General features: G+C 30.6%; 2 long non-coding RNA genes and 1 pseudogene across 2 annotated transcripts; all 3 read right to left on the bottom strand.

The window, feature by feature from the left end:
• Positions 1-12145: 12145 nt before the first annotated feature.
• Positions 12146-12667, bottom strand: LOC110230165 (annotated as a pseudogene).
• A 1086-nt stretch (positions 12668-13753) lies between these two features.
• On the bottom strand, positions 13754-14514 carry LOC110229769. Its single transcript, XR_002333166.1, has 2 exons — positions 14013-14514; positions 13754-13817 (listed from the first exon to the last, which is right to left on the bottom strand). It is a non-coding gene; the product is annotated as an uncharacterized LOC110229769 (long non-coding RNA).
• Positions 14515-15603: 1089 nt separating this feature from the next.
• On the bottom strand, positions 15604-18013 carry LOC110230546. The gene is made up of 12 exons (XR_002333687.1): positions 17847-18013; positions 17543-17616; positions 17303-17361; positions 17128-17195; positions 16903-16953; positions 16738-16803; positions 16586-16647; positions 16392-16507; positions 16193-16299; positions 15934-16056; positions 15789-15846; positions 15604-15674 (listed from the first exon to the last, which is right to left on the bottom strand). It is a non-coding gene; the product is annotated as an uncharacterized LOC110230546 (long non-coding RNA).
• Between the last annotated feature and the right edge of the window lie 1835 nt (positions 18014-19848).

Genomic DNA, 19848 nt, shown 5'->3' on the forward strand with positions numbered 1-19848 from the left:
TTGCTCTTTTTTTGTTAAATGGTTATAGCTAAACTCTTCAATCATCAAATGATTTTTACGATTATCAAAGATCTCTTTCATCAGACTGCGAAAAGCTGTTAATTTTGCTTTTTTTTTTTAATCATGGATATAGCCAAAATCATCATCAATAAATGACTTCTACGTTTATCAAGAGTTTTTTCATGAGCTCGCATAAAACTGTCAATTTTGCTCATTTTTTGTTATCATTTTTATAGCCAAACTCATCAATCAACATATGATTTGTACGTTAATCAAGATATCATTAATCGGACTTCAGAAGGCCGGTTAATTTTATCTCTCTTGTTTGTAATCATGGTTATAGCTAAACTCATTAATGAGCAAATAATTTTTACGTTTATCAAGACCTCTTTCATTACGTTACAAAAAACCGTCACTTTGTTCCTTTTTTTTTATTATCATGGTTAGCCAAACTCATCAATCAGCAAAAAATTTCTATATTTACTAAGATCTCTTTGATCGGATTGAAGAAACCATCAATTATGCCCATTTTTCCGTTATAATGGTTATAACAAAGCTCTTTAATCTGCAAACGATTTCTACGTTTACCAAGAGCTCTTTCATTAGACTACAGAAAACTGTCTATTTTTTTTTTTTGTTATCATGGTAATAGCCAAACTCATCATCTGCAAAAGATTTATACATTTATCGAAAGCTTTTTCATGAACCTGGAGAAAACTGTCACTTTTGCTCATTTTTTTCTTTATCATTGTTGTAACCAAACTCATCAATCAACAAATGATATCTATGTTTATCAAGATCTCTTCCATCGACTATAGAAAGTCGTCAATTTTGTCTCTCTTGTTTTTTTTTATTATGGTTATAGCCAAACTCATCAATGAACAAATAATTATTACGTTTACCAAGAGCTCTTTCATTACGTTGAAAAAATGTCTATTTTGCTCACTTTTTTTTGTTATCATGGTTATAGCAAAAGTCATCAATCAGCAAATTATTTCTACATTTATTGAAAGCTCTTTCATTAGGACATAAAAAATCGTTATTTTTCTCCTATTTTTTTGGTTATCAATGTTATAGCTAAACTCATCAATCAACAAACAATTTCTACGTTTATCAAGAGCTTTTTCATGAAGCTGAAGAAAACCGTCAATTTTGCTCATCTTGTTATTTTTAATCATGATTATAGCCAAACACATATATCGGAAAATAATTTTTATGCTTATCAACATTTCTTCATGAGGCTGAAAGAAACCGTCAATTTTGTTCTTATTTAGTTATCATTGTTATAGTCAGACTCATTAATCGGCAAATGATTTCTAAATTTATCAATAACTCTTTTATAAGGCTGTAGAAAACTGTCTATTTTGCTCTCTTTTATTGTTATCATTGTTATAACCAAACTCATCAATCAGCAAATAATTTATACGTTTACCCAAACCTCTTACATTAGACAGTAGAAAACCGTCAATTTTGCTCCAATTTTTTTTTATGGCTATAGCCAAACCATCAACCAGAAAACTTCTAAGTTAATCAATAGCTCTTTTGTTAGGCTGCAGAAAACTTTTGAGTTTGCTAATTTACCGTTATAATGGTTATTGTAAAACTCTTCAATCAGCCAATAATTTTTACATTTATCGAGAGCTCTTTCATCAGACTGTCAAATATCGTCAACTTTGCTCTTTTTTTGTTAAAATGGTTATAGCTAAACTCGTCAATCATCAAATGATTTTTACGATTATCAAAGATCTCTTTTATCAGACTACGAAAAGCCGTTAATTTTGCTTTTTTTTAATCATGGATATAGCCAAAATCATCATCAATAAATGATTTCTACGTTTATCAAGAGTTTTTCATGAGCTCGCATAAAACTGTCAATTTTACTCATTTTTTTTGTTATCATTTTATAGCCAAACTCATAAATCAACATATGATTTGTACGTTAATCAAGATATCATTAATCGGACTTCAGAAGGCCGGTTAATTTTATCTCACTTGTTTGTAATCATGGTTATAGCTAAACTCATTAATGAGCAAATAATTTTTACGTTTATCAATACCTCTTTCATTACGTTACAAAAAACCGTCACTTTGTTCCTTTTTTTTTTATTATCATGGTTAGCCAAACTCATCAATCAGCAAAAAAATTTTATATTTATTAAGATCTCTTTGATCGGATTGCAGAAACCATCAATTATGCCCATTTTTCCGTTATAATGGTTATAACAAAGCTCTTTAATCTGCAAACGATTTCTACATTTATCAAGAGCTCTTTCATTAGACTACAGAAAACTGTCTATTTTTTTTTTGTTATCATGGTAATAGCCAAACTCATCATCTGCAAAAGATTTATACATTTATCAAAAGCTTTTTCATGAACCTCGAGAAAACTGTCACTTTTGCTCATTTTTTTCATTATTATTGTTGTAACCAAATTCATCAATCAACAAATAATATCTACGTTTATCAAGATCTCTTTCATCGACTACAGAAAGTCATCAATTTTGTCTCTCTTGCTTTTTTTATTATGGTTATAGCCAAACTCATCAATGAACAAATAATTATTACGTTTACCAAGAGCTCATTCATTACGTTGCAAAAAACGTCAATTTCGCTATTTTTTTGTTATCATAGTTATAGTCAAACTCATCAATTAGCAAATTATTTCTACATTTATCGAAAGCTCTTTCATCAGGACGCAGAAATTCGTTATTTTCTCCTGTTTAATTGCTTATCATTGTTATAGCCAAACTCATCAATCAACACACGATTTCTACGTTTATCAAGAGCTTTTTCATAAAGTTGAAAAAAACTGTCAACTTTGCTCATCTTGTTCTTTTTAATCATGATTATAGCCAAACACATAAATCAGAAAATAATTTCTACTTTTATCAACATTTCTTCATGAGGCTGAAATAAACCGTCAATTATATTCTTTTATTTTGTTATCATTGTTATAGTCAAACTCATCAATCGACAAATGATTTCTACATTTATCAATATCTATTTCATCAGGCTGCAGAAAACTGTCTATTTTGCTCTCTTTTATTGTTATCATTGTAACCAAACTCATCAATCAGCAAATGATTTATACGTTTACCAAAACCTTTTATATTAGACAGTAGAAAATCGTCAACTTTGCTCCTATTTTTTTTTTTTGTATGGCTACAGCCAAACTCATCAATCAGCAAATTTCTAAGTTAATCAAGAGCTCTTTCGTTAGGCTGCAGAAAACCTTCTATTTTGTTCATTTACCGTTATAATGGTTATTGCAAAACTCTTCAATCAGTCAATGATTTTTACATTTATCGAGATCTCTTTCATCAGACTGCTAAAAATCGTCAACTTTGCTCTTTTTCTGTTAGAATGGTTATAGCTAAACTCTTCTATCGGTAAATGATTTTTATGTTTATCAAAGATCTCGTTCATCAAACTGCGGAAAGCTGTCAGTTTTGCTTTTTTTTTTTTTTTATCATGGATATAGCCAAACTCATCATCAACAAATGATTTCTACGTTTAGCAAGAGCTTTTTCATGAGCCTGCACCCAACTGTCAATTTTGCTCATTTTTTTTTATCATTGTTATCCTTTATCCTTTTTTTTTTTTTTTGTCAAACTGTTATCATTGTTATCCAAACTCATCAATCAGCATATGATTTCTACGCTACGTTGATCAAGATATCTTTAATCGGACTGCATAAAGACGTAAATTTTATCTCTCTTGTTTGTAATCATTGTTATAGCCAAATTCATTAATGAGCAAATAATTTTTACGTTTATCAAGACCTCTTTCATTACGTTGCAAAAAACAGTCACTTTTGCTCCTTTTTTATTATCATGGTTATAGCCAAACTCATCATTCAACAAATTATTTCTACGTGTATTAAGATCTTTTTCACCGGATTGCAGAAACCATCAATTATGCCCCTTTTTCCGTTATAATGGTTATAGCAAAACTCTTTAATCTGCAAACGATTTCTACGTTTATCAAGAGCTCTTTCATTAGACTGCAAAAAACCGTCAATTTTTTTTTTGTTATCATATTAATAGCCAAACTCATCATCTGCAAAAGATTTATACATTTATCATAAACTTTTTCATGAACCTGCAGAAAATTGTCACTTTTGCTCATTTTTTTCTTTATCATTGTTGTAGCCAAATTCAGCAATCAACAAATGATATCTACGTTTATCAAGATCTCTTTCATCGACTAAAGAAAATCGTCAATGTTGTCTCTCTTGTTTTATTGTTAACGGTTACAGCCAAACTCATCAATGAACAGATAATTTTTACGTTTACCAAGAGCTTTTTCATTACGTTGAAAAAATGTCAATTTCGCTCTTTTTTTTTTGTTACCATGGTTATAACCAAACTCATCAATCAGCAAAATATTTCTACACTTATCGAAAGGTCTTTCATCATGACGCAGAAATTCGTTATGTTCCTCCTGATAATACGTTAACATTGTTATAGTCAAACTCATCAATCAACAAACGATTTCTATGTTTATCAAGAGCTTTTTCATGAAGTTGAAGAAAACCGTCAACTTTGCTCATCTTATTCTTTATAATCATGATTATAGCCAAACACATATATCAGAAAATAATTTCTACGTTTATCAATATTTCTTCATGAGACTGAAAGAAACCGTCAATTTTGTTTATTTTATTTTGTTATTATTATTATAGAAAAACTCATCAATCAGCAAATACTTTCTGCATTTATCAATAGCTCTTTCATCAGACTGCAGAAAACTGTCGATTTTGCTCTCTTTTATTGTTATCATTGTTATAACCAAACTCGTTATCATTGTTATAACCAAACTCATCAATCAACAAATGATTTCTACGTTTCTCAAAACCTCTTTCTTTAGGCAACAGAAAACTGTCTATTTTGCTCTTTTTTTATCAATGTTATAGCCAAACTCATCAATCAGTAAATGTTTTATACATTTATCAAGAGCTATTTCATTAGACAGCAGAAAACTGTCAATTTTACTCTTCTTTTTTTGTTATCATGGCTATTGCCAAACTCATCAATCATCAAATGATTTCTATGTTAATCAAGAGCTCTTTCATTAAGCTGCAGAAAATCTTTCATCTCGTCGGTAATACTGAGATCTATATTCAACATAATTATCAAAAACTCATCAATCATCAAATTATTTATACATTTATCAAAAACTCTTTCATCAGGCTGCAGAAAATCGCTATTTTACTCATTTTTTGTTATCTTTGTTATAGCCAAACTCATCTTCAGTAAATGATTTATACGCTTATCAAGAGCTCTTTCATCAGACTTCAGAAAACAGTCAACTTTGCTCCTCTTGTTTTTTTTTCTAATTATGGTTATAGCCAAAATCATAAATCAGAAAGTGATTATTATGTTTATTAACAATTTTTTCATGAGGCTGCAAAAAACCGTCAATTTTGCTCATTCTTTTTTTATCAAGTTATAGCCAAACTCATAAATCAGCAAATGATTTCTACGTTTACCAAGAGCTCTTTCATTAGGCTATAGAAAACTGTCAATTTTGCTCTCTTTTATGGGTATCATTGTTATAGCCAAACTCATCAATCAGCAAAGGTTTTCTACTTTTATCAAGAGCTCTTTCATTAGACAGCAGAAAACCGTCAAATTTCTTTTTTTTTGTTATCATGGCTATTGCCAAACTCATCAATTAGCAAATAATTTCTCTGCGAATCAAGAGCCCTTTCATCAGGCTGCAAAAAACTTCACTTTTGCTCATTTTTCGTTATAATGATCATGCTAAAACTTTTCAATCAGCAAATTATTTTTACGTTTATCAAGCGCTCTTTCATTAGAATGGAGAAAACCGTCAGTTTTTTTTTGTTTTGTTATCATGGTAATAGCTAAACTCATCATCTACAAAAGATTTATACGTTTATCAAAAGCTTTGTCATGAACCTGTAATAAACTGTCACTTTAGCTCATTTTTTCTTTATCATTTTTGTAGCCAAACTCATCAATCAACAAATGATATCTATGTTTATCAAGATCTCTTTCATCGGATTACAGAAAGTCGCCAATTTTGTCTCTCTTGTTTTTTTTATTATGGTTATAGCAAAACTCATCAATGAACAAATCATTTTTACGTTTACCAAGAGCTCTTTCATTACGTAGCAAAAACGTACATTTCGCTCCTTTTTTTTGTTATCATGGTTATAGGCAAACTCATCAATCAGCAAATAATTTCTGCATGAGGATGCAGAAAATCGTTATTTTGCTCCTGTTTGTTGGTTATCATTGTTATAGCCAAACTCATCAATCAACAAACGATTTCTACGTTTATCAAGAGCTTTTTCATGAAGTTGAAGAAAACCATCAACTTTGCTCATCATGTTCTTTTTAATCAATGATTATAGCCAAACACATATATCAGAAAATAATTTCTACATTTATCAACATTTCTTCATGAGGCTGAAAGAATCCGTCAATTTTGTTCTTTTATTTTGTTATCATTGTTATAGTCAAACTCATCAATATCGGCAAATAATTTCTACATTTATCAATAGCTCTTTCTTCATCCTGGAGAAAACTGTCTATTTTGCTCTATTTTATTGTTATCATTGTTATAACCAAACTCATCAATCAGCAAATGATATATACGTTTACTAAAACCTCTTACATTAGACAGAAGAAAACCGTCAATTTTGCTCCTATTTTTTTTTATGGCTATAGCCAAACTCATCAATCAACAAATTTCTAAGTTAATCAAGAGCTCTTTCGTTAGGCTGCAGAAAACCTTCAATTTGCTCATTTACCATTATAATGGTTATTGCAAAACTCTTCAATCAGCCAATGATTTTTACGATTATCGAGAGCTCTTTCATCAGACTACCAAAAATCGTCAACTTTTCTCTTTTTTGTTAGAATGGGTATAGTTAAACTCTTCAATCGGCAAATGATTTCTACGTTAATCAAAGACCTCTTTCATCAGACTGCGAAAAGACGTAATTTTGCTTTTTTTTTTTTTTTTTTGTTATCTTGGATATACCCAAACTAATCATCAACAAATGATTTCTACATTTATCAAGGGATTTTTCATGAGCCTTCAGAAAACTGTCACTTTTGCTCATTTTTCCGTTATCATTGTTATAGCCAAACTCAACAATCAACATATGATTTCTACGTTAATCAAGATATCATTAATCTGACTGCAGATTGCCGTCAATTTTATCTCTCTTGTTTGTAATCATGGTTATAGCCAAACTCATCATGAGCAAATAATTTTTACGTTTATCAAGAGCTCTTTCATTACACTGTAGAAAACCGTTACTTTTGCTCATTTTTCTTTGTTATCATGGTTATAGCCAAACTCATCAATCATCAAATGATTTCTACGTTTATCAATTTCTCTTTCATCGAACTGCAGAAAAGCGTCAATTTTGCCCCTTTTTTTTGTTATAATGGTTATAGCAAAACTCTGTAATCGGCAAACGATTTCTACGTTTATCAAGAGCTCTTTCATCAGACTGTAGAAAATCATCAATTTGGCTCTCTTTTTTCCATCGTGGTTATAACCAAACTCATCATTAGCAAATGATTTCTATGTTTATCAAGAACTTTTTCATGAGCCTGCAGAAAACCGTCAATTTTGCTTCTTTTTTCGTTATCATTGTTATAGCCAAACTCATCAATCAGCAAATGATTTATACGTTTATCAAGATCTCTTTCATCAGACAGTAGAAAGCCGTCAATTTTGGCTCTCTTGTTTTGTTATCATGGTTATAGGCAAACTTATCAATGAACAAATATTTTTTACGTTTATCAAGAACTCTTTCATCACCTTGCAAAAAAGGTCAATTTTGCTCCTTTTTTTGTTATCATGGTTATAGCCAAACTCATCAATCAGCAAACTATTTCTACATTTATCAAAAGCTCTTTCATTAGACTGCAGAAAATCGCTATTTTGCTCATGTTTTGTGTTATCATTGTTACAGCCAAACTTATGTTCAACAAATAATTTCTACGCTTATCAAGAACTTTTTCATCAGACTCCCGAAAACTATCAACTTTGCTTCTCTTGTTTTGTTATCATGTTGATCAGGTTTTATAAAATTATTTTGTCATTCAGTGAGAAATTAATAATAAAATTATGTAACTTCTGTAGGGTGAAAGTTTTTTTTATAAAGTAACTAAACTATATTGTAGTTATCAAATAATTTTACTATTAATTTTAAAATAAAAGATACATTATGGACCAACCATTATAAATAACTATTATATATCAGAATTTAATTGATCAGTTTTGAATCACTAATGATCTTGACTCATTTTCTATTCCGTATACCAATAATATTCACTCATTTTCTATTCTGTATACCAATAATATTCTTAATTCTTCTTCTTCATCTTCATTGGTCTCAAGATCGTCCTCCACGTTCAAATATGAAGTAAGTATTCAACATCAGCGGTATTTCCCTTGTTTGTACAAGTAAAACCAATAACGGACTAAGAAATTGAGGTTAACATATAAACAAAGGCATGCATGACTACAAACTAAACGAAAAAAATTTAGATAAAACCAATGCATGATCACCGTAGCATTGGTGAAGCGACCTCAGGGTAACAACAACAATAAATGAGTGCCTGTATCAGATTCAAACATTCGCGTTCCCTTAATGCTATCTCCTCTCTTTCTTTTACCGGTATGTAAGAGTCTTCCATCTGTTCCTTCTCATTCCTCTATAGATACAATCATAACTTTTGTGTTCTCTATCACCTGCAAAAGAAAGATTTCAAGATACTAAAGGATGTAGAACATGTTCTTTTCATCCTCATCTCCAGCTACGTGCTCAAGTAACGTTGTTAATATTTCATATCATCACCATCTTCTTCTTTCTCTTCCGATTAGGGTTTTCGATGCCATTTTGAGCTTTCCTATAACATACATGCTCTCCACTGCGACCAATGTTGTATCTCCTTCTATTGCAACAACGTATTGCTTCACTATATAATTCACCATGGCTGATTCCGGTTGATGATAACACAAAGACAGAGCAAAAATCATATCAGAAACATGACTCTCAATTAAACCGGAAAATCCTAACAAATCAATACTTATATATATATATATATATAAAGTTTGGGTTTAGTACTTGTTTTAAATTTTAATTAAAAAAAATATTGCTTACAAAACAAATATGTACAAACACTAAATCAAGCACACACACAAACAATCTAATCGTGTACTTACAATTGTTTTTTTTTATAAGTTTGTAGATGGAGTGATGAAGAATATCGTGATCATAGGAAACATGAATCATATTGAACTAATTCACTTCTCCAAAAGCAGCTTGATCACACTCCACAGTATAAGAAAAAAAAAAGAAACTTACAAAATAAACTCACGTTATGTAGAACTCATATTCCAAAATAATTCAAAACAAAGCTAAAAAGTGATCTAAATTAAATTACATACATGCGGCTTGAGCAGTGTTAATAATACGAATCAACTCTTAGTTCTGGCAACATCTCTTACTAATAAAAGGTGTTCATTGAGGCCTCTCAATATATCCACATCAGCACAATCAAAAGCATTTTAGAGGAAGCCACGTAAGCGGAGATTTTGCAAGATGCCACATCACTCTTAAAAACCACTTACAATTATCCACGTCTCATTGACACATAGTATATAATAGGTCACTCAAGAGACTCCCCTCGCCCAAACTTCAGCTTTTGGAATTCCCCCTAAGCCACCCAATCAAAATTCATCGCACTTATTACTTCTCAAATGTTGATGAATTTGGCGTGGTCATCAACATCATTGGATCACTCTAGAGAAGTTCACTCTACGAAAGTATAATTAATGGTAGATACAAATTCGTGGAAGAGACCAGCATCATCCTCCGAAATCATGAATCCGCCAACATTTACCTTGCTCAGTTCCTCGATTGCTCGCACGCAGCACCCTGGAAGCGAATTGCCGAAGCCGACTACCCAAGATAACCCTTAGATTAGAAAAACTGAAGCGTAAAAACCTCAGTTCACGCTTTAGAGGTATTTTTGCTCTACTAACATAAAGATCCATCCCTCTATGTATATTTTGTTTCTATACGTGTGATTAGATGATGTGTGTATGTGTAGGACAAAACTTCAACGCACTGTGATGAACAAAAATAAAATACTTTCACTTGGATTTGATAGTATTATATTTGGCTTTCATCGTAAGTTTTGGAATCAATTTCAATGAAAATTAAAATGTGTAATGAAATAATGTTCCTTTAAAAAACATTTAGCATGTGATTTTCCTCAAAAAGTTTCAATGGTTTTTTTTATAAATAATAAGAATGACCCATTTACATACACTTTCATATTACTGAGATTTAACTTTTTTCTTACATGCTTGCAGTTTATTTCAATATGACCATATATCAAGTTTGTCAAGGCTTTAAAATTCATAAGGTCAAAATTTTGTCTTCCCTACTCCACTCTTGTCGTTATGTCGAAGCGAATGTGTTGGATACGTTCAGTTCAAGCTTTGAGATAATTAGGTCAAATTTGTTCAAACAAACTAAAATAATTAGGTTGAAAGTAATTGAAAATTTGGCTGCTAAAATTCCGAAAGTGATTTTAAATTTAAGCCGCTGATAAAATGGGAAAGAAAAGTTTTAGCTTTTACATATAAAGTGAAAAATAAACTAATCAAAACATTTAAAGGGAATTTGAATATTGACTTCTTAATACGATCAAAGTCAATGATGTAGTATCACACAAGAACCATTGTTCTTTACTTGCTAATCCATTGCTTGGTTATTTAAAAATAATGATATTTTTGTTATTTTTCTTCAAGATTTCATAACATTAGAAACCAAGTTATCAAATTACACATATTCAAATCCTTAACAACATAACTAAAGAAGATAAATTTGAAAAGCTTTTGGAATTTCTCCAAAATTAAAACTACTATTAGAAAAGGTACATTTCATACTATTATGAAGAGATCATTTTCCTTTAAGATTATTAGAGACTATATAGATGAGAAAAAAAACTATATAAGTAATAATAAGAAACAAAAAATAAATTTCAATTTGTAAATATAAATTATAATGAATAGATTAATAGTATCATATAGGTTATATTTATTAAAATACTAAATACAATATCATATGACTTTTTAATATATAACTAAAATTGAATTTAAACTTAAGTTAATTAATCTAAAAATGTCAATTATTAACGCCCGGATTTTCCTCTAGTGATCACTAAATTTAATAAAACTGAAACAATTTAAAAGCAAAAAGAAAGTTATATGAACAATTTTAAAAAATATCTAATTAAATACTACTATAGAGAGCAAATCTTTAATTAATCATATAAGTGTCTATATGTATATAATAAACACATAATTTAAAAATAGTATGTGGGATGAAAATCACATGTCAATATATTTAAGAATAAAAGAACTTTGTGTCTTTTTTTATTTTCATCCTTTTCTGAAACTACCCTTATAGATTTTAATTTTTTAATTTTAATTCAAAACAAAAATATATTTCAAATTATAAAATACATGGTGGAAAAATTATAATCATAATATAATTATTTAAATATTAGTACCTTGAAGGATTATATCCTTGATTCATAAGACATTATCTTCAATATTTACGAATTTTAACTTTCTTAATTAAACAATTTCGAGATAAAAATATTCACATCATTATTTAAAAATTTTAAAGTCTTTATCAAATTTGTACAATTTTATCCTTATATTCTCGCAAAATAAAATCGAAGTCAAAATTTATAAAGATTTTGTTAAAGATTTTTTTGTAAACTTTGATCTTTTGTGTAAGAATCATAGATTTCGTATCCAATAGATTTAATCTAAAAAATTTCATAAATTATATAACAGATTAAAGTTTAATGAAATATCACTTATGAGATGAAATAATGACACATAGCATATTGTTAAAAGATTTTTTAAATCCAATTGATGTGTTCGTCAAATAACTCCGGCCCCAATAATTTCACTTCTTAGATATCCACAAACGTTTTAAATATTATATAAGCTAAATGACATATAACACAACATGTTTTATAATTCATAAATAAAAACATTCACATTTGTCATATGTACCTACGTCTCTAGTTATAAAATCATTAATACAAATGATAAGATTGGTACAAAATTAAACGAAACAAATAAAACCACTAAAGCAAGTACCACCACCTCCACCTACAACATACCGTACCTTCAACCACCTCCACCACCACTGTATCCTCCACCACCTTGAGAACAATCTCTCGCCATATAACTTGGTTCACTACACCTAAAGCAAGTACCATCACCACCATATCCTCCTTAATAATTTCCACCATCACGTCCTCACCTCCACAGCCAAAACCACCACATCCACCAGATGAACCGCCATTATTTCACTGAACAGGAGCACCCTCGGGTCCAGAAACTTCAACAGTCTTCAGACGACTGGCGTTGTCAACCTCAACCTTGAACTCAACAGCTTCATCAACGGCAAGGCTACGAAATTTTTCAGAGCTAATGGACTGGTGAACGAAGAGATCGTCACCACTCACCACCGTCGTCTGGTGTGATGAAACCAAACCCCTTGTGTGTATTAAACAACTTCACCGATCCCTTGCGTCTCTATCCACCACTCATATTTTCATCACCGTCGCTCATTCGGATCAAAGTCTCCGACAACCAAAAATCACTGATCAGCTATTTTTCATATCTCTCATAATAAAACATATAAATTAAAGTCAAAATAGGATAGCTATTTTTCCTATCTCTCATAATAAAACATATAAATTAAAGTCAAAATAGGTTAATGGCAATTAAATAAACAAAAGAATATAAAATTACATATTCATAGCATATTCAATCCTTTAGTCGCCTAAAACTGAAATTAAAAAATATATATTTGAATCTAAAATTAAAAAAATAACACAACAAACAATCTATCAAATATAAAAGAGGTTAGATGAAAGCCTAACTCCTATAAAGATGGGATTGAACTTTTTGATCCATGACGAAAACATGTACCATAAAATACACAAATTAACTCACACGTCAGTTGTAATCTTCTCTCCATCGATTCAAGTATTAATTTCCACACATCCAAATTATGATTGAACGTAAAAATCATATGTGGAAATTGCGGCATCTTTCAATTCACTAATCAAAACTGAAACAATCAAACCCTAAACTTTTCTCTCACGATTACAAGGATTCAAAGTGATAGAATTGCTTAGAAGCCCAGTATCTATTTAACAATTTCATCACGATAGACATACTTATGCAATCTCGACCGATATCGTTTTAGAGAACTCTGTTTTTCCCGAGCTTCAAAATAGACTCAATATGTTTTAGAAAGCAAATTAATGTTAGAGTTTCTAAAAAACAAAAGAAAGCATATAAATAATTCATAACAAAATACAAATAAAAATAGTAGATTAGAGATTACCTTCTCGTAGTCATCTAATAATAATAAAAAACTCATAAAATTAAGAAATATTAATATACAAAAATACATGTTTATATCAGATCGATTTAAACGTAGAGATGAGTTCTTCGAGAACCTTGACCAACATAGTTCCAATAATTTATCAAATCTTTCATATAATAACACGACATAATTATTTCTACGAATAACAAATATTCTATATAAAAAAAAGGTCTCAATCACACAAATAATCAAAGAAAATAATCAACAACCAATATACAAAATAAAAAGAAAAAACAAAAAAAAATCTAAAACATAGTCGATTATAATATACCTTATCAATCTCATTGACCTCCAAAAACTTGTAAATCACTTCCGCATCAGCGCAATGCTCCGCCTTCAAAAACACAAAAACTATGAGTAACGTTGAAAAAAAAAAATATTTCGTTATGTAGTGCATGGTAAAAAATTATTTTACATCAGATCTGATGAGAGACAACTATCAATAATTAAACCAACACAAATTATAAAATTGTAAGTAATTTAAAAAGAGACATAAGAGAAGCGCTAACTAAAATTAAAGAGGACTCACGATTGATGTAAAAAGTTTGTTAATGAATTTAATGAAGAGGCATGTCTTCATCAACTCGTTCATTCAATCTCTTGATAGAAACTCCCATGAGCGGTTACCTAAAACATAATTCACACGATACAAATCAGCAAAACAATAACAATCTTAATAATTCATAGACCAAGATAATAACAATACAAATATAACCTCAAGAAAAAGTAAAAAATAATAACGCAAAATAAAAAAATCGATCCATAAAAGAACCAAAGCAACAAAAAAAAAAGCTATAATATCAAAACGATATGTTTAGGCTAACGAATCTGAGTTCTAATGGTGTGGCTGCGGCTCTATATTTATAGCTTAAAATCTAGGGCACACTGTCATAATTATCTCTAAAAATTTATTTTTTAAAATTGGAAAATTTCTTGATACAAATATTCGTAAGATATTTTAATATCTATCTTAACTTTTTATAAAAATTAAAAAACGAAATATTCCATATTTTAATATTAAAAAACGAAATATTCTATATTTTAATATTAAAAAACGAAATATTCTATATTTTAATAAAATTCACACGATTTTATTGTTTTACCCTCACCAAAAAATAGAAAACTGGATTTGATAGTGTATTCATTAAGGGTGATTAAGACTAAGACTAATCATCTCAAAACACGATTAGACTTATATACCCCTAACAATTAAGAACAAAAAATTTCGAAATCGAGGGTGTTTAGGACATTAGTATAGAGATCAACACACGATTAGACTTATATACCCCTAATTACGAAAAAGGAGAAATTTCGAGAAGAACAATTCATTAAGGGTGTTTAGGACAAATCATTCCAACTTTTAACCACAGGCCTCCAATGCCCTAACTTTGAATATGGTGCGTTTCTACTTCTCAAATAATTATTGTAGAGATAAAAGTTCTATTTTCTAAAACTCTCTCTCAAATACTTAAACACTTTCTCCATTACCTCTAAAAGAATTTTACTCTAACAATATGCTCGTAATCAATTGTAAAGCTTAGTGAAGCTCGTACATTACAAACTTAACCAAACTTAAATCAAAATTAAGACTGAAAGAAGCAGACTATAAACCGCATTACACTCAATACCTTAGTAACCAGCTGAATGAATCCTTAGTCTTAGCAATTTTGTTTTTGTATGAACTCTCAATTTCTTCATGTAGACTATTGCATTAACATATTATCACTCTTCCAACAACTACATCACAACCGTTTTACATAGTTTTCAATATGATCAAGCACCAATCCAAAACCGTGGGTAAAAGTAGAGCAATGAGAGATTTACCTTGCAGGATTTTAGTAACCGTTTTAGGAAAGAGGATCTGGAGAAGTTGATTGATTTCCCAAGTAAACTACTATCTGAAACTGCAGGTGTTAAATAACTGTAATGATTTATGCTAGTAAAGTCTAACCCAAAATAATTCAACACTGATAGGATTAGAGAACGTACTATCATCATCCACATCCATATTGAGGCCTGCTGAGTTGATTTCTTCTATGATCTGAAAACAGTTTGAAAATGAATTATGTAGCATAACGAAAAATCCATACGTATCAGATTATCTATTATATTACCTGTGAAAGTGTTGGAACTTCCAATAATGGATCAAACTCATCGCAGTTATTCGGATCAATAGGAACACAGACACGACCTGAAAGCCAGAAGACCTATATTAAGAATTTGACCTCACAGACATATATCGAACTAAGTATGAACATGAGTCTAATCAACTGGTATGATATATTCAAGAAACAATGAAAGGGACCTGTGTTTGGATGGACACAGAAGGGTGCCTTAAGCAAATGGTTCATTTTTTTGGAGACCTGAAATAAAAGAAGGAACCATACAATTTAACCGTCACTAAACTTGTCAGGTCTCCATGATCTTGTATAGCCAGGAAAAATATTTACCATAATAGCACCGTGGGTTTAAGAAAAGGAATTGTAGCATAGAGTAGAACTAATCTCCAAATCAATTCGAGGATATATAAAGTTGAAGACAATTTCTTCTACGCATGTCCGCAGTGATAGAGCCTACAAAATTGGATACAGAATTGAAGATGAGCAAATCTAGGATTCAAGTTCATCAAGCTAATAGCTGAGTGAAAGAAGTCTCGGCTTTTCACAACACTAACATACATGTTTTCAGTTCGTGTAAAACATCACACACCTTGTTGTTCTTTGATTGAAGCGTTTTAAGCTGCTCCCACCTTAAAAGGCTGGTGGCTTCTTCTGATGGAGATGATCTCGCAGAATTCTCCCACTCCCCTCTCAGCTCTGATTGAATATTTGTCATGAAGATGTAAATCATTGTAAATGACCAAACTGAGATTAGCACGTCGCTTATATACATCATCACTCTTTCATACCTTCATCTGTTATCATGCCAAGTATCTTCTCATATTTTTCTTTGCTTGAGAATATACTTTGAGTTGCATGTAACTCATCCTCAAAGAAATTCTTTAAAAAGTCCACACATGATCTCCTGAAAGCCCTGAAGAAATTAGTAGCAAAGACAGTGTTTTTGAAATCGGAAAGGCAGAGGTGATGGAGAAACCCGTACGCGAGAAACGGTTGATGAGAATGACCCATCAGATCGACATTTTTGGCACTGTTCTCATTTCCCTGTGTCACATGTTTATAATTAAACTCAAGAGAATTTCGCAATGCCAGAAACCACCAAAATACACCATAATTAGCTCTTCAGAACACTACCTTTATAAACACGGAAGTATTCAGAGACTGCTGATCTTTGTTCATCACAACCAGGATGTTTCCCATCTATAGATTTACAAACACAGACAAATATACAATCCACCAAACTTGTTATAAGCTTTCATTTGAGAAAAAAAAAAAAAAAACAGGAGTAAATACAAGTACCGTTCTCAACCCAATGTTGTCTTCCTTCTTTGCTATGTCATAATCACCAACCTACCAACACATGAAATTCTACTGTTATAACAACTTGTAAAACTACCAAATCAATACCAAGACGTAACAAAACTGATATTTTGGTGAGTAAAGTAAAAGACCTAATTAATATGTGGGTACTTGATGGGCAAGGACGAAACGATGGAAATAAAAGAAAATGAGTAAGTTATTTACCAGTGCAGAGAACGATGATCCAACTCCCAAAATAAAAGCAAATCATTATTGCCTTGTATGAGATCAAACTCCATAAGTTCCACGTGCATCGTAGTTGAAATTTAGATATTGCAAAGATTTATAAAAATAATATCGATTCCAAAAACAACATATTAGAATTGATTAAATAGCGTACCTTTACCATCACATGTGAAGTCACAAACCGACACGGAGTTAGAGTCACCAGATGGATTACTAAAAGTATAAACACACCAAAACAAAAAGTTTTTGAGGAGAAATTAGTGTATCTAATTTCCTATAACCACTATTAAACTTTTTCATAGAAGTCCAACACCACTAAGCTGCCCATAAGTTCTTCAACCATACAAATAGTGGAAATAAAACATAATAAAAGTGGTGAAATTCTCTGGGGTACCTCGTCACAGATGGCAAGTCAAAGGCATGTTTCATTGTTGCTTCTGTCAATAGTCCATTACCTTCACCTGACAGCTTTACAGGTAAAAACTTCCTTAAAACAAAGCGAATTACGGTTTATTATACGTATAATTTTGGAAAATCAATTACAGCAAAAAGATCTATTGTTCTTGATGACCAACCAGGGATGCAGGATGTACCATAATGTATACATAGGAAATAGAGATTAATTCACAATAATCGATCAAACCAAAAAATAAAAATACAAACGCACTGAAATTAAAACAAACACTAATTAATAATACCTTATCATACTTTCTTTTTTACTTCAGCAACTCGTTTGTCTAAACTCGTTTTTATCGAAGCTTCACGATCGGTATACCTAAAACAGAAATCAAAAGATACAAAATCAGTAAAAAAAATAATAATAATTCGTAGAACAACCAACAAATTCATATAACAAAAAGCATAATCGCATGATAAGAAATTCGATAAGAAATATAAAAAACCATAATATCAAAACTATTTATTGAACATAAAAATCTGGTTCGTAACTGTGGGGCAGAAACTCTGTATTTATAGCCTCAAACTTAGGGCAAACCTCCCATATTATCTTAAGAAATTTAACTTTTTTAATTAGAAACTAAATCAGAAAACTAACAAAAACGAATATTAACTACTAAGATATAGAATTATCCAAAAAATTAACAAATAAATTTAAGCTAAGATTCCATAATTCTTAAAGTCGAGACATTATGACATTCGTATCCCCAACGATTACACTATATTAAAAAAAAAATTAAGGGTGATTAAGACTAATCATCACGAAACACGATTAGACTTATATACCCCTAACAATTAAGAACAAAAAATTTCGAAGTCGAGGGTGTTTAGGACATTATTATAGAGATCAACACACGATTAGACTTATATACCCCTAATTACGAAGAAGAAGAAATTTCGAGAAGAACAATTCATTAAGGGTGTTTAGGACAAATCATTCTAACTTTTAACCACAGGCCTCCAATGCCCTAACTTTCAATATGGTGCGTTTCTACTTCTCAAATAATTATTGTAGAGATTTGATGATTAGCGAATGGTTTAATGCCCCATAAACCCTAATGATGAATTAAAACCTTTTATGGGCCTGGGCGTGGACTGGGCTTCGTGTTAAATTCTTTCTTCATTTTTCAGAGTGTGATTGGTTGATTCGTTGTGTTTCAATTTCGATTGTGTAGCTATAGATGCATTATTATTTATACTAGGGAGGAGACCCGCGCAACGCGCGAGGTTATTTGCTTAGAAGCTTTTAGTTTCTGTATCAATGTATGTTTTACTTTTGTTGAAATCCTAATGTTTTAAGTTTTACGAACTTATGATCAATTATAAATAAAGATAAAGCATTTGTTTCTCAGTTTTGTTATTATAAAGTTGTATTCCTACTTATAGTTTATAATTGTTATTGAAAAATATTTTATTTCTTTTGTCTAGAAAATAAAATAAAATGACATTAATTAAATGACATAAATACAAGTTATTTCGTTTGGCACATTTCTGGGTTTGTTAGTTTCATGTTACATTGAATTATCTGCCAAAATTTGGGTATAAGAAAGTAATAATCTTTGAAACAACTCAGCTCCGTCTTCATTTGCATCTTTTGGGTGTTCAATACCAAACAACTTTTAAACTCCTTGCATAAATGGGACCATCACCAGCACCACAATAGGGCAGCTTCAGACTCCAGAGTTTCGATGGGACTCTGCAGCTTTCAATCGCTACTTTCTATTTTGATCGAAGTTAATATATTCATACATGTTTTTTTTTTTTTTTTGAACTTAGTTTCATAGTCTTGTAGTAGTTTTCATAGTCTATGTAATAAATGGAATCAATTTCTTTCTTAGCACCCTTTGGGTGTTCAATAGCAACAGCTTTTAAACTCCTTGCATCAAGAAGAAATTCGCTAGTGAAATATTTTAATACCTCACAACGCCAGTGACAGTCTCAGAAATGCATTTTGGGCATCGTAAGGTTGTTCCATATTTGTCTAATTTGCGGCTGCACATAGCACATGAAACATATGACCAACCACTTTTTTGTAGGACATCAGGAACTTTGGCGGTGCAAATGAAATCAACTTCCTGTGTCTGTTCAATGATTTTATAATGAATTTCAGAGTCACATTACATATTTAAATATGTGTAGTTCATAGTAAAAATAACCTGTTCATTAGAATTTGATATGAACTTGTAAAGTTCAGCAATGCAAAGCATTTCTTTTTTTTTTATTCCTTCGGATGTGTCTGCTTTT

The sequence above is a fragment of the Arabidopsis lyrata genome, assembly GCF_000004255.2.
Source record: "Arabidopsis lyrata subsp. lyrata unplaced genomic scaffold ARALYscaffold_3, whole genome shotgun sequence".
Classification (NCBI taxonomy): domain Eukaryota; kingdom Viridiplantae; phylum Streptophyta; class Magnoliopsida; order Brassicales; family Brassicaceae; genus Arabidopsis; species Arabidopsis lyrata.